At 51.2% G+C, this 14,003-nt stretch overlaps 1 protein-coding gene across 2 annotated transcripts in view; it reads left to right on the top strand.

Annotated features, from left to right (window-relative positions):
- PPARGC1B (PPARG coactivator 1 beta) overlaps window positions 1-14,003 on the top strand; it is a 102,320-nt gene that overhangs the window by 61,194 nt on the left and 27,123 nt on the right. The gene's annotated exons all lie outside the window — the stretch shown is intronic.

The following is a 14,003-nucleotide window of genomic DNA, read 5'->3' as shown; positions in this document are numbered from 1 at the left end:
TGTCTTGGGGTTGCGAGTCCTGCTCCTTTCTTTAGCTTTTTTTTTTAGTTTCTTTCTTTCTTTCTTTCTTTTTTTTTTTTAGATTTTAGAGGTGCCTGGGTGGCTCAGTCGGTTGGGCATCTGCCTTTGGCTCAGGTCATGATCCCAGGGTCCTGGGGTCAAGCCCCGCGTCAGGCTCCCTGCTCGGTGGGGAGCCTGCTTCTCCCTCTCCCTCTGCCTGCTGCTCTACCTACTTGTGCTCGCTTTCTCTGTCAAATACATAAATAAAATCTTAAGATTTGATTTATTTGAGAGAGGGAGAGAAAAAGCACGAGCAGGGGGAGGGGGAGGAAGAAGCAGGCTTCCTGCAGCGGGGAGCCTGATGTGGGGCTCGATCCCAGGATCCTGGGATTATGACCTGAGCAGAAGGAAGCCATTTAACCAACTAAGCCACCCAGGCGCCCCTCTCTTGAGCTTTCCGTGTGACTTTGGGCAAATTATTTCCTTTCTCTGAATTTTAGCTTCCCCCAACGGAAAAATGGTTTAACCTTTGTCTTGTGAGGAACAGATGGGAGAAGGTCTAGTTCACAGCATAGAGGATTCTTAGGAGCCCTAAGACCTCCAATCTGAGTAGGGTGAAGGAAACCTCACATGGCAGAAAGGCAGGTTCAGATGACACCGACATGCCGGGATGGCAGGAACTCCGCTCCCCACTTCCTGCCTATGTCCCATCAGGCTTCGGTAATAATCGAGCACTGTCAGATGGTTTCCCGTTCATAGTTTGGGTGCGTGTTCCTCCACCATTAGGTGCTTACTAAACAAGCCCTGCTCTGGCCGGGAAGCCGGTGACGGTACCACATCGTGGGACACAGGAGAAGAAGGGAATGGAAATGGAGGATTTGTCCGTATGCAAATCTGTTTTATGTTCCTGGTCAACACACGTAAGGCAGGTCCACCTGTGGCTGGGAGGAGCCAGCGCCTCAGCCATGGGGGACATGAGGGGGAGGGGGTGTGCTAAGCAGGCCTTCTTGGCCTCCCTTCTCGTCTGGCCCTTGCTGACCACATGACCAGGGAGGGCCTGCTGGGGCCAAAGAGAATCTATTTCCCACCAGCTTTATCTGGGAGCCCGTGGGTCTGAGTTTCTCATCATCTGACCCACTGGAAAAGGAAAGGCAGGAGTTTCTATAAGGGAATAAATGGATGTGGAAGGAAACCACCCCCTCCCCACCCCCAGGAAAGGCAGGGGGTGTGTGTGAGGGAGACTCTGCAGGGATCACAATGATGTGAAGCAGAGATGCCAAAACTGCCCTGGGAAATGGGGGCTCTGTCCCGACTCCCCATCTGCCTCACCGATCCCACAGAGGTTTAATGAGTCCCCACTCTGTGCCAGACACGGTTCCCGGCACCGGGATTCGACAAGAGGCCAAGCGCAGTCCCTTACCCTGGTGCAGTGTACATTCTGGAGGGGAGACAGACAGTCCCTGGGTTTGTGCCGTGGGTAACCTTCACTGTGACCAGGTGAGTCGGTGTTGGGAAAGGCCTCTCTCACTGAGACTGAATGTTGGCAATGTGGCCAGGGACCTGGGGAAGTGTCCCAGGTGGGAAGCCCAAGCCCAGAGGGTTTTGTTGCAGGGAGAAGGCAGCCACTGTGTCTGCCGCATGGGGAGGGTGGGAAAGTCCAACACGTGGTTGGGGAGGGGGCAGGCCAGGCCGCACTGGGCCTCATAGCCTGGTGAGGACTTTGAGTGTTTGTCCAGGGCAGTGAGAAGTCAGGCAAGGCTTTTAAAAAAGAGAGTGACTAACCCTAGTCTCAGCTCTGCCCGCCCCTGCTCCCCTGTCCCCTTTGCCCTCTCGGGTGGGGCCTTGGCTCCCTCCTCTGTTGATCTACACCAGCAGCTTGCAGCCTGGGCTTCCCAAACCCAGAAGGAATCTCCAAGGTACTAGCAGGGCTTTGAGAACATTTTCCCCTCCCCATTATTTCAAAGTCTAGTAGATAAACTTGCACAGAGCAAGGAAAAGAGCTCCCCCACCACCCATAGGGTTACTGACAGCTGTGGTCAACCTAAGCAGGGGCAGGAGGGTGTAGCAGCAGAGGGTTTGGTAGCTGGGTCTGGATTCACATTCTGCTTAGCATAAAGTCCTGTTACCTCCCTGAGCCTTACTTTTTCATCTGCGATTGGGGGAGTGCCCCCTTCGCTGGGCTCTCACGTGCCCCCCAGGTGCTCCACCTACTTGGAGACTGGCTTTTTCAGCTGAGGATTCAAATTAACCTCGGAAAGCCCTTCCATGGCCCATGAAATAGTGTGTGTGAATAGTAAGTCTGTATGAGTGTGTGGGTATGGGGAAATCTGGAATTCATGTGCAAAGTATAATGTCACCGTCTTTCTAATATGTAAGGAAGAAATAGAAATTTGGCTCTTTATATATTTGTGTTTTGCCAAGCTCATAATGTTGAATTCACTTCGGTTCGATTGGAGTATGCTGGGTCGCCACTGTATGGGTTTTAGTTAATAAAAATGGGAAAAACTAATTAATTAACTCCCTTATAATCTCTCCCACTTCAAAGCCCAGGGCCCTGGTGGGCTGTGGGAGAGATGATGCAGGGGGTTCCCCAGGGAGCCCAGCGTGGGAACCACGGGGCCAGATGGGCTGGGAGGCCCCTCCCAGCTCCCACGCTGTGCAGCAGCCCCAGCAGGGGGGCAGTTGCAGCTTGAGCGGCTGAGCGCTGCTGAGTCATCTCTCGCTCAGCGGGTCCTGTGTGTTGGCTGGCGAGCTGAGGCTGGTGTGCCGGTGGCTGAGCCCTGGCCTGTGCTCTTGGGGAGCTGACTTCCGCCAGGCTGGGGGGCGGGGAGATCCTCAGCTACCCACTACCCCTCCACCCACCCAGTGGTCCGGTCCCTGCTGGGAAGCCCCAGGAGCCAGCCACGTTAGTGCTGCCCTTCCTGGTGGGAGTGCTGCCCCGAGGCTCGCGGGCACGGGGGCCGAGCTGCAGTCGCTGCTGGGCAGCAATGTTCTGGAGATGTGAGCTGGTACCTTGCTGGCCTGTTGAGCGTGACGTGTCCTCAAATGCCACAGAGGGGCTGCCTGACCTTCAGTCCCCAGCCAGGACCCCCTTTCTGCCTCCTTCTAGATTATTTATAACGGTGCTAACAGGCAAAAGGGCTTCTCAGCCGAGCCCTGGCCCAGCTCTCTGAGTGTCTCCTGGCAGCCGGGCTAAGAGACACATAAATAGAACCAAAGAATACGGACACTGTAGGACCCCAGAGAATACCTCCAGACGGAGCGTGCGGGCTCCTTTTTTTTTTTTTTTTTAATGTCTCTGGGACTTTTTAATATTTATTTTGATTTTGTTGTGGTAAAATAATACATAACATAAAATTGAGCATTTTTTTAAGGGTCCAATTCAGGGCCATTTAGCACATTCACAGTGTCATACAAATATCACTACCCTCTGTTTCCAGAACTTTTCTGTCATCCCAAAGCCAGGTGCTGTTTCATGGCTGGTACCTGCTAGACCCCCCGCCCCACCCACCCACTGAGGAAATTCACATTTTGAGGAAACCCCACAAAATGTGATGAGGAAGGAAAGCACCAGCCAGTTCAGGATTGCCGCAACTTGATTAGAATGTCGGCAGTTGCCCCTTTCCGCAGCATGGAGTGGGCACGTTTCTCAGGGCGAGCTGAAACCCTCTGCCTTTCTTCCCATTCAGGACAGGGATCAGGACGGGAGGGGATGTCCTGGTTGCAGGGAGAACCGTGAGTCTGCTCTAATCTCTTTCTCTCCTTTTTTTTTTTTTTTGTTAGATTTATTTATTTATTTATTTTTAAAGATTTTTGTTTATTTATTTATTTCACAGAGAGAGAGAGAGAGAGACAGCGAGAGAGGGAACACAAGCAGGGGGATGGGAGAGGGAGAAGCAGGCTTCCCACCGAGCAGGGAGTCCGATGTGGGGCTCGATCCCAGGAGCCTGGGATCATGACCTGAGCCGAAGGCAGACGCTTAACAACTGAGCCACCCAGGCGCCCCTATTTATTTATCTATTTTAGAGACCGTGCACACGCATGCATGTACGTCGTTGGGGGTACAGAGGGAGAGGGTGAGTCCCAAGCAGACTCTGCACCCAGCACGGAGCCTGAGGTGGGGCTCCATCTTACAAGCCTGAGAGCATGACCTGAGCTGAAATCAAGAGTCTGATGCTTAACTGACTGCGCCACCTGGACACCCTTAATCTCCTTCTCTTCTTTTTTAAATTTTATTATTTATTTATTTACTTATTTATTTATTTATGCATGAGCAGGGCAGAGGGGCAGGCAGAGGGAGAAGCAGGCTCCCCACTGAGCAGGGAGCCTGATGTGGGGACTCCATCCCAGAACGCTGGGATCATGACCTGAGCCGAAGGCAGACACTTAACCGACTGAGCCACCCAGGCCCCCCATCTCTTTCTCTTCTTGAGCAAAATCTATCCATTTAGCAAACTTCACTCCTTTCATTATAAATAGGGCAAGTGTGCTGCAGCTTACCTCGGTACTGAATGCAGCTTCCTGCTCAGTTGGACCATTTCACTACCTTTGATATAAGTCTGACAACAGTTCCTCACATGCAGACAGCACTTTAGAGTTTTCCCAAACACGGTTCCATCTAAAACACCACACTGGACAGGCCCGGGATAATTCCACAGCCACCAGAGGGTACGGGTCCCTTTGTAGAGATGTTGAAACGGAGGCCAGAGTGACGTGATCTTGGTCATGATTGATCTCCCTTTAGTCATCTGCACATACCGTCTCATCCAGGCTGGCGTTAGGGTGAGGCAAAGGAGACACATGGCTCAGGCACAAAACTGATGGAGATGCCAAAAAAGTCAGTAATTAAGAGAAATCATATTTTAATGCAACGTTTACAAAGAATGAGTTGGCACCTAAATATCCATGCGGAACAAACACCAAATCTTGATTTCAAGGCAGGAACAGGAGTACCATACAGAGTCACATAGGTACCTGAGCAAAAGGAAGAATCAGTGCTACTGGCCTGTCTTTTATTTAGAATTTTGATATTTTGCTCATCGTGGGGTTTTTGCATTAATTTTGATTTTTTCAGAGTGTTGCATTAGATATGATCTATCTTGATTACAGAGGTTTTTTTTTTTTTTTTTTTGGTGCCCAAGCGGGGTGCCTCCCTCCCCTCATCCTAACCCTGGCTCTGATTCCACCTTCCGATTTCTGTGTACTAGTGTGACGGGGACCCACCTCCTGGGTCCCTAGGCCGCGGGTTGCCGTATGCCAAAGCCTTTATACCACTGCTGAGAGTGGCATTTGCTCTCTGCAGTCTATTTTTGTGCTTGCCCTTCAGCAACTGATAAAATGTTGCTCTGGGTCGAGCTGATGTGTTGAAATGGTGAGTGTTCATGTCAGGTGGTTTGTGTGATCCGATATCTTCATTCTTGACCTCGCAAAGGGGCCTGGAACCGGGAAAGAAAAGGAGCTTTTGGCGGTTTTGCCCCCACAGAGTTGGACAAAACTGGAAATCATGATCTGGTCACGGAGGCTACCGGGCATTTTGGCCTCGTCTTGGGGCTGTATGGGACAAAAATATCCCCGCTGCCTTCTTACTTTCAGGCCCAGTTTACCAGGCACGGCCACGTTGATCTCATTTGGTTTATTGAGCACCTACTGTGTGCTGAGTACCCGCTCGGTACTGGGGAAACAGCAGGGACCAAGACAGATAGGCCCCACTCGCAGGGAGCGACGAGTCGGGGCAGGCGACAGCGCAGAGGCAGATGCGTGAAAACTGGGGATGAGCTCTGGAGAGGGCTGGTAGTGGCGGCTTCATAACAGCGTCATTGCACTCAGTACACTTAAAAATGGCGAAAGTGGTAAATTTTATGTTCTGTATATTTACAAGTTTTTCCAAATCTGAAAAAAAAGGCAGGGGAGGCTCTCGGAACAGAAAGTGCTGCCTGAGGGCGTGGCAGTGGGGCAACGGGGCAGCTGCTGTGGGATGCAATGGTCAGGAAGGCCCAGCTGGGAGAGGTGCTTCATCTGCCGTGGGAATGGTAAGAAGCCACCAGCCACCAGCCGTGTGAAGATGCAAGGGAGAGGAGGCAGGCTGGGCGGAGGGAGCGGCCGCCCAGAGGCCCCAGGCTGGAAACTCAAGCCCTGCAACCGTTCCATGGGGGAGGTTGGTCTCAGGAGATGTCAAGAGGCCAGGTGACGCCCTGTAAGTAGCAAGTGATGAGCCAGAGCCAGTTCTTCCTCTGCAGATCTTAACAACACCTACCTGCACATGCTGTGCAGTTCACTGAGCACTTTTCTTGCCACTCTCCCTAGAATTCAAGAGCCCTTGAACTCAAGTGCGTAAGATGGACTGCAGTTGCAGACAGGCACAATGCGCGGATCACACTGTCCCCAAAACACCTTCGCTCACTCCCTTGCTCACTCAAGTGGCAGAGTAGATACTTCAGCCTTTTCCTGTTTTAAAATAAAAAATGCAGTGCACACCACCTTCCTGAGCCCTGGGGGCAACCTGTGCCTTCTGAAAGGCAGCCCTGACAGGTGCCAGCAGGGACACAGTGGGCCCGGGGTGTAGCTGCCAAGGGAGGGGCACCTGGGCCCTGGCCGGGCAGTCCAAGAGCTGCTCCACCCCAGGTGACCTCGCTGGGCGCAGCTCCAAGAGACTTTGCAGATCTCTGTTGGTTAAGGGGCCGCTTGGAGACAACAGGGGGAAGAAAGGAGATGTAAAGGAGTAAGATAACACCCACCCCAGGAGACTTTCTGCCTCAGTTTCCTTAGCTGCAAAATAAGAGATGAGTCTCTACAAGTCTCTCTGCAGAGTCTTCCAGCACCCAGCCCCCCTGGTTCTGTGCTGTGTTTGTAGTCCGTTGTAAGGATTGATTTCCTGTGCCTTGCAAACCATGGACAATCATCTTATCTGATGGGAGTGGGAACAGTAGCTGGGGGTGGCAGGGTGTTGTGGGGGCTGGAGAGGGGAGTTCTTGGAAGAAGTCAGTGAAAGTACAAAATTATGAAACATAATAACGAAGCCACGTGACATGCACATTATTTCCAGTCTTTTGCTCTAGGGCTGTTTGTGGTGCCAGCACCGAAATCCCAGCTCATCTCCTGCATAGGCCACACCCACAGCACCAGGGTGCCTGTTTCCAGATTGGGGATTCATTCCGTGGGATCAAGCATTTATAGTAATACACGGGTTTGGGAAGAAGCACAGCTGACCCCCAGTAAACAGGCATCCCAGCCGGCAGGTACCCTGGAGAGTCCGTCCCCTCTGCGGCTCTGGGGCTCTGGGCATCCGTGAACACTCGTCACAGGAGGAGATGGACAATGTTGGCTAATGTGGCTGGCAGGTTAGGAGAGCTCCATCCTATTGCCCTGCCTACCGAAGGTCACTGGTAACTGGTCAACCTTCCTGGTGAGTGGGTCCGGCCTGGCCTCGTAGCCCAGTGTGGAGTCCTGGAACCCATTTTGCTCTCCAGGCTGGAGAACGCACTCTCATCAGACCTGATGTCCTTTGGTGGGTCGCCTTTACACGAAGCCCTGAGCGGGCAGCTTGAGGGGTGGGTTGAGGAGCTTAGCCTTGAGTGTTTTGGCGGGAGAGCCTTTCAATGGCCTGGTTTATCTAAGCTCTGGGTGTTTATTCTTTTAGGCTGGGCTCAGAACCCCTCAATTTTCTGGGGCGCCTGGGTGGCTCAGTCAGTGAAGCATCTGCTTTTGACTCAGGTCGATCTCAGGGTCCTGGGATCGAGCCTCACGTTGGGCTCCCTGCTTGACAGGGAGCCTGCCTCTCTCTCTCTGCTGTTTCCCCTGCTTGTGCTCTCTGGCTCGCTCGCTTTCTCTCTGTCAAGTAAATAAATAAAATCTTTAAAAATTTTTTTTCTACTTACTCTTTCTGGAGCTTCACTTTGTGTCTGTGGCTCCTGAGGTCTTATTTCAGAGGATGCTGTAAGTACTTACGTGTGGACTAAGATCAGTTACTCTTCTTACTGTTCTCCTAGAAGGCTCTTTAGGAGTTTTTGTACTAATTTGGAAGACATTGGGAAGATTAGATTTTTTTTTTTTTAATGTAAGAGAGATGAATTAGTCATAATTTTTTCATTGATAGGTGACAGAAACTCCAACTGGCATGTAATCTGGAAAGGGAACTTTTTCACTCATATAACTGCAGAGTAAAGAGAATACACTGGCTTCAGGCACAGCTGGATCCAAGTGTTTAAATTACTTTATCGGGACTCTCATTTCAGTTAAATTCAGCCGGCTGAGTCCCTTTATTTAAATGCTCTAGCAAAGTCTTGGTGTTCACTCTGATCTACCCCTGAACCAGGTGAAGTACTTACTTGTTGTGGTCACTGGATGAAGCATTTTAATTAGCCAGACTGTGCTTACCTGGACCGTCTGGGTGGCATGGAGGGGCAGCTTCCCCAAGAAACATCAGTAGGCTGCCACCATTAAGAAGGGGAATGGGTGGGAGGCCAGCCAGATAACAGAGGTGGGAGGAGAAGAAAACATCTGTTTAATGAAATGGCTTTGCAGGGACTTCATGAACATCTACCTTACTTCCTTCTTAGGAGGCAAGTATGGGTCCAGAGTCATCGGTCTAGACCAGGCCAGTTCTAATTGACTAGTAGTGGCTACTAAGACTCCATGTTGAGCAGGCTTGGGGCTCAGCAGGAAGTATAGTGGTGTTCAGTTGGTGGTATCCACCATGGTTAGGAAGGCGGGGAAGGTGACCCCACTGCCAGGTACCTGCCACCCTAGCAGATCCCATGGCTGGTCTGGGCATTCCTGATTGCAATTTAAAAGGGAAAACTTGGCTCAGACCATCAAATACAGCTTCTTGTCAGTGGAGGAGGCTCTGAGCGACAGTAGCATGCCACCCTAACTACCATCCTGTACTAGAGTCTCCAAGATGGTGGTCAAGAGGTCTGTCGGGCCTGGCTGGGGGCCCCGTTCCACGCCATCCCAGGCAGGTCTGGAAAGAGCCAGTGTAGTCTGGCTGTCAGGGCAAGGTTATTTCTCCCACAGAAACCATGAGCGATGATAAAACTGGGATCAGGGGGCTGGTGGAGGTTGAAGGAACACAAGGTTGGAAGAGCCAGTAGTTTTAGGACTGAGGGGATGGGTCAGAAGACAAGGTCAAGCATTGACCTTCTGAGAGCCCCCATTTTTCCATCAGTCAAGTGGGGATGCTGACCATTGACCACTTCCTGAACGGGAAGGTACCAGTGAGACCATAGCTGTGAATGTCACTTGAAAGTCAACTCTAGGAGCTGTATCTGTGACCACTACTCAAGGGGTGTCTGATGTATGCTAGGCTCCCAACCTATGTTGCTTTATCTTTGTAAGGACACTATGAAGCAGGATTCTTTTTATTATCCCTGTTTCATCAATAGAAGCTGAGGCGGCCAAAGTTATGTCCTGACCTCAGAGAGTTAGTGTTAAGCGGCAAAGCCAGGGCCCAGACCTTTGTCTAGGCCTCTTTCCATTTCACGACAGTCCTTCCGCGCTCCACCTTTGCCTCCCCCACGGGAAATTCATTCATTCATTCATTCATTCATTCATTCATTCATTCGTTAAGTGCCAAGTTCTACCTAGATATTTCCTGAAAGCCTATGTGGATTTCAGAAACTAGATTAGTATAGAATTGTACTGAATACTTGAGCAAGAGGGGTCCACAGGTCTGTCTGTTGGATGTTCTCTTTCCTAGAGGGGCAGTGAGAACTGAGAGGGTAGGTGACATAGTGAAGTGCGCACGTGGTGAAAGACGCGTGGTCAGTGTGGACGGGCCCAGAACCCAAGCTCTGTCACTGCAGGCTGCCTTCTTCCCCCTCCTGCTTCCTTCTGCTCAGTAACTCTGACAGTGTGCTCTAGGCCAGGGCCTAAGCTTGACGATTCGCTGATTGTAGTCAGGAAAGTGGAGCCACCAATTTTTCCTGAAGATGCATTCTTTCTTAAGCAGGGAATCGATTTCCAACAAGATACACAGGCTTCCAATGAAGCCACTTATGTGAATCTGTACAAAACACCATTAATCCACTGCTAGGGCCGTTTATCTCCCTGGCTGGGGCAGCCACGGCCTTTTCAGATCCAGGATGTGATGCTGCTGGAGGAATGGGTACAGAAGGTTCCCCAACCAGAGGGGCATCCCATGGCAGGGGTGTAAGCGGACCAATGGTGGGGACCCGAGGGGGCCATCTGCAGGAGGCCAGTGCACAGCGCAGTGTGTGTGTGTGTGGCCCCAGGCCTGTCCCTGCGTAGCCATGAACTTGCCGTGTGACTTGGATCTTCCTCAGCCCTTGTCCGGAAGCCCCCACCTTCCTTCCCATCGGTAAATGGGAATAAATGGTCCTGAATGTTCCTTTCCACTTTCAGAAGCAGATGCCAGGTGATGACACACGCTTTGCAGGGAGCAAAGAGACTTGGCTTTGAATCTCAGCTTCACCATTCTGGAACTCTGGGGGCTGTGGGTTGAGTTGTGTCTTCCAAGAGAAGATACGTTTGAGCCCTAACCCCCAGCACCTAGGAATGTGACCTGATTTGGAGATAGGGTCTTTACAGAGGTCATTAAGTTAACGTGAGGTCATTAGCATGGGCCCTAATCCAGTATGGCTGGTCTCCTTATCAAAAGGGGAAGTGTGGACACAGAGACAGGCACCCACAGAAGCAAGACGATGGGAAGACATACAGGGAGAAGGCCATCCACAAGCCAGCAAGAGTGGCCTCAGAAGGAGCCACCCCTGCCAACACCTGGAGCTCAGCCTTTTAGCCTCCAGACCTGCAAGATCAAACATTCCTGTCTTGAGGCCCCCAGCCTGTGGTGCTTTGTTACAGCAGCCCTGGCAGACTGCTACAGGGGACTAGATCTCTGAGTTCCCTGAGGAGCGATATGGGCATAGGGACACCTGTGCTGCAAGGGTTGCTTTAGGAATCCCTTAGTGCGGCCCTTGAAATTTGGTAAGCGCTCAGTGGCTGTCAGTCCCGCTGTGCCCCCCAGCGCCGCTAGGGGGCCTGCAGAGGAGGGACAAGACAGAACGAGGCCTCAAGTCAGACCTTTCACAGAGAACTGGGTCACGCAAGGCACCCCTTCAAAAAGCCTCTCTAAATATGGAGAAGGCCAGAGAAATCACTATTAATGCAGTGCTTAATGGTTTTCAGCCAGAGAGTGGCCTCAGCCCTAATCGACAAGGCCTCGAAGCTGAGGTTTCTTTATTTTTATGTCCCGGGTACACTTTGAGTATGTTGAGCTGCTATGAATAATCAATAAGTGCAGTAGTCACGGCCATTTTATGGGTGTTCTGTAAAGGAGGCGGCATGGTTCTGATGGGAAGGACACTCCCTGGATGACCCTGAGAAAATCCATTATCCTCCTTGGGCCTCAGTTTCCCTATCTGCAAAGTGAAGGGGGTAGACCAACCAGGCCAGGGATTCTTACGCTGCATTTGTGAAGGCCGGGGGGTTAAGTATAAATTTCTTGCATACACGTGCATTGCTCAAACGTATTTTATGGGCAGCAAAAAAGCTATCCATAGCTCTTGCCTGGTTCTTGAAGGGGCCTCTGACTCCCAGATTGTCTGCAATGACTTTCCTGGACAACCTCTCAGGGCTGCTAGTTCCTGGCCGGTCTGCGGTTCTGGGACTCTGATTTTATAGTGGTTTCTAAGCCTCAAGAAGCAAGTCCTACAGATGTGGCTTCTCTGAGTTACTGGGATGAGAGGGATCAGGGACATAGAACTCCCCAGAGAGCTCATCGCTGGGGGCTTTGCTGACCAGGGAGACCCCAGCGGCCCAGCACTCAGGTGTCTCTGCTTTGGCCCTCCCTCCTGCTCCACAGCCCTTGCGGTGGCTGAGTGGTGCCTCCCAGCCCCTCTACTCGCCCTTCTCCTGGATGCTACACCTGCCTAACCCATCTGCCTGCTTCAATGCTGGCCCCACCCCCATCACATTTGGAGTAAAACCCAAATCCCTTACAATCCCTCCCCGATCCATCCTCCACCGGTCTCTCTGAAGGCATCTTCCCCCATCCCCCCACGTTCCCTGAGCTGCAGCCTCACCGACCATTGGTCAGGGCTTCATGCTCTAGCCTCCGCCCACGCTTGGGTCTTTGCCTTGCTGGGCCTTCGGCCTAGAACGTTCCTCCCCACATCTTCCACTGAAGATGAAGACTCCTCCAAGTCTCAACTCAGACACCAGCTCTTCAGGAAGCCTTTCCTGCCCCCCACTAACACAGACTTCCTTCCCTCTGTTCTCCTCCCTCAGTGCACCTGGCCCGTTTCCTTCAGAGCACTAACACGACCTATAAGGAAATATTTATGTGTTTTCTTCCCTACCAAAATGTCAACTCGTGAGGGAATAAACTAAGTCTTACATGTGCAGTGCCTGGCTCATAGTAGCATTTAATAAATGCTGGAACACACTCACTCACTTGGTTAAAATTAAGATGACTGACAACACCAGGTGCTGGGGAGGGTGTGGGACAGTGGGCCCTCTGAGTACAGGCGGAGAGCGTGGACTATGGTACAACAATTCTCTCATTTTTACAAAATCACATACACTTACTACATGAACCAGCCATTCCACTCCCAGGTATCTGCCCAAGGGAACTGAAGACGTATGTCCACACACAGACTTGTACACACATATTGCAGATCTGTTCACCATAGCCGAAGACTGGAAACAGACCATCTAGAACAGGCAAGACCTCTGCATCCCCACGGTCTGACGGGACCGCGAGGAGAAGGAAGCTGAGAATCCACCGAGTGTTCCCTGTGGCCAGGGCAGCCGAGTGGTGGTGACCCGTAGTAGTAGGGTGTGTTGGGCGGGGCCTGGGGCGATCCCAGGGATGTCCCCAGAGACAGAGATTCGCCGAGCACCCTGGTCCCAGGTCTGAGAGCAGGGGACCAGCCACTTGAGAGAACCTGGTCCTGGTGCTGCCCGTGGGTACAGGATTCTTGCAAAATGCCAATTAAGACATTTGACCCAAATTCAGATAAAAGCCTTTTTCCTGTGTCGAGTGGAGCTAATAATATACATTTGTTCATAATTTATGAGGCTTAGTAAGTGGGAACAATTAAGGAAGAGGCCTGCGCAAAACCTATTTCTTTTAAGTGTCACATAGGCCTTTTCTTGTTCTCTAAGGCCATCCCACGCTCTCTGCCCGCCATGAAACACTTTATTGTTTTTATTATTCTTATTTCTTATTTGTTGTTAGTACTGTTAGCTACCATTTATTGAGCCTCTTCTGAGCCAGGCTGTAACATTGCCTTGTTTAATCTTAACTCTATGAGGCGGGTGTTGTCCCATTCTACAGATGAGGCTCGTGAGCTTCAGAGAGGAGATTTGCCCAAGGTTTCATAGCTGGCGAGTGGGGATTATGATTTAGGTCCGCCATACCCCAAAGCCTGTGGTACGCCGTTTCTGGGTCAGCCTCCCCGCTCAGGCTGTTTCTCAATCTGCAGGGCATCCCTTCTGTTGGTTGTTGTTAAATGGGGGAGACCAGGGTCAGAAAGCCATCACCTTCTGATGAGTCGGTCCGGCGTTTGGCCTGAGAACCTGCATTGTTTCTAACACATTCCCAGGTGGTGTTGACCCTGCTGGTCCTGGGACCACACTTTGAGATACGCTGGTTCGATCAGTGCTGTTACCATAGTCCTCCATGCCTCCCTCCTCCCCCACCCACCACAGTCAGGTGCGCTTAGGGCCTTCTAGACCTTTTCCTGTACATTTGCATATGTATTATCGTACACAAAGAATTATGTAGTTTGATTTTCCTCTTTATGCACGTGAGATTATAGTCTACCCGCTATATTCTACAATTTAGTTTTTATTTCCATTTCATGTGTCTTGGAGAGCATATACCTCTACCTCATTCTTTTCAGAGGCACCATGGTTTTCCAGGCTTCAGGTGATTATAGTTTTATTTACCTATTGTCCACGGATGGCTGGTCTTCCACATTTTAGACATTACGCATAGTCCTGTAAAGTCGCTGAGAACATGGATGAGTATTTCTCCAGAACAT

This window comes from Zalophus californianus, chromosome 5 (genome assembly GCF_009762305.2).
Source record: "Zalophus californianus isolate mZalCal1 chromosome 5, mZalCal1.pri.v2, whole genome shotgun sequence".
Lineage (NCBI taxonomy): Eukaryota > Metazoa > Chordata > Mammalia > Carnivora > Otariidae > Zalophus > Zalophus californianus.
Note: the sequence above shows the minus strand (reverse complement) of the source record. Positions and strands in the feature narration are given on the sequence as shown.